Below are 1,358 nucleotides of genomic sequence, written 5' to 3'. Positions count from 1 at the left end.
CACAGATCCATGTTTACTCACCCAATGTTAACAATGAGCATTTACTGTAATATAAAAGAGCCTCTATATGGCCAGTGCTCCTTGGACCATATCTTCCAGATGCTATTCAATAACCACTGACTGGGAAAAGACAGGGAAAGTCCTCTCAGTCATTTGGAGAGGGGGAGAATATACCCTTCCCACATAAAAGGCACAAGGCTTCTTCAGGCGTTCAAAAGCTCTGCTCTAAACATCCCAGTTCTCATGGAAAAGAGCTTTAAACGCTCATGTATTTTGCAGGAAGACAGAAGAAGGCTTCTTCTATTCATGTTCAAAGCCTCCCTGTGATCAGGGATCCTAAATTACACTGGTTATCAATCATACACAGGCATCCAAGAACATAGAATCCTCCTCCACAAAAGAATCCTAAGTGTGGAAGGTATTGCAAAAGGCAGCAAATCCAGTCTCCTGCCATGCAGGAATACACAGCTAAAGCATTGGAGAGATGGTTATCCAAACTCTGTTTAAAGACCTCCAAAGAAGGAAATCAATCCATTTTCCCAGGTGGCTTATTCCACTCCTGAGAAGGTCTTAAAGTCAAGAGTTCAGTACTAAATAGTCTCTCTCTCTGGCTTTGCTTCGCGAACGAAGATTCAGGAAGGACTCATCCCGTGCTTTGTACAAGCGCGTTGGTACTAAATAGTAATAAACAGTAATAATAAGTACAGAAACAAAACAAAAAACAAATACACATAAGTCTGGCGCTTCTTCCATTGGGACGTCAGAGGTAGGACTAAAATTTCTAACAATGCACTGCCCTCCTGTTTCAGGGAGGTATCTTCTTCCAGTTTTAACTGATGTTAACTTCTAGAAATGGAAATGTAGAGGAAAAACATCGCCACACATTTGCTTGCTAGGGAGAGGCTTTAGCGGTCAAGAAGTATAGACTCTGTGTCCAGCCTTTCTGTACTATAATGCTACATCGTGATATGGGAAAACTTGACATGTACACTGACCGCTTTGGCTCCTAGAGAAAAACAAACTGGGAAGTGTTGCACTTTAGATGCTGTTTGTGCCCTTGGAAGCTGAGAATTAGTGGATTTTAAAACTTTTATTTTGTTTTAATTTAGTTTTGCTCAATGAACTCGAATTGTTCCAAAACATGTAACTGATTTGAAGAGCACAATTCACCAATCCTTGTTCTTTGGAAATAAGGAGAAGCAAAATGATCCAGTCTTAAATTTCCACTGCCTCTCAAATGAGACTTCTGAGAAGTAATTTTTATGACTGACTCGAAAATAGTTTACCAAAGCAACCTAAGAGTAACTCCTCATCCCTGCTACCTTTAAAACGTTTAAAAAGACAAACATTTACCAACA

This window comes from Sceloporus undulatus, chromosome 3, assembly GCF_019175285.1.
Source record: "Sceloporus undulatus isolate JIND9_A2432 ecotype Alabama chromosome 3, SceUnd_v1.1, whole genome shotgun sequence".
Taxonomy (NCBI): domain Eukaryota; kingdom Metazoa; phylum Chordata; class Lepidosauria; order Squamata; family Phrynosomatidae; genus Sceloporus; species Sceloporus undulatus.
Note: the sequence above shows the minus strand (reverse complement) of the source record.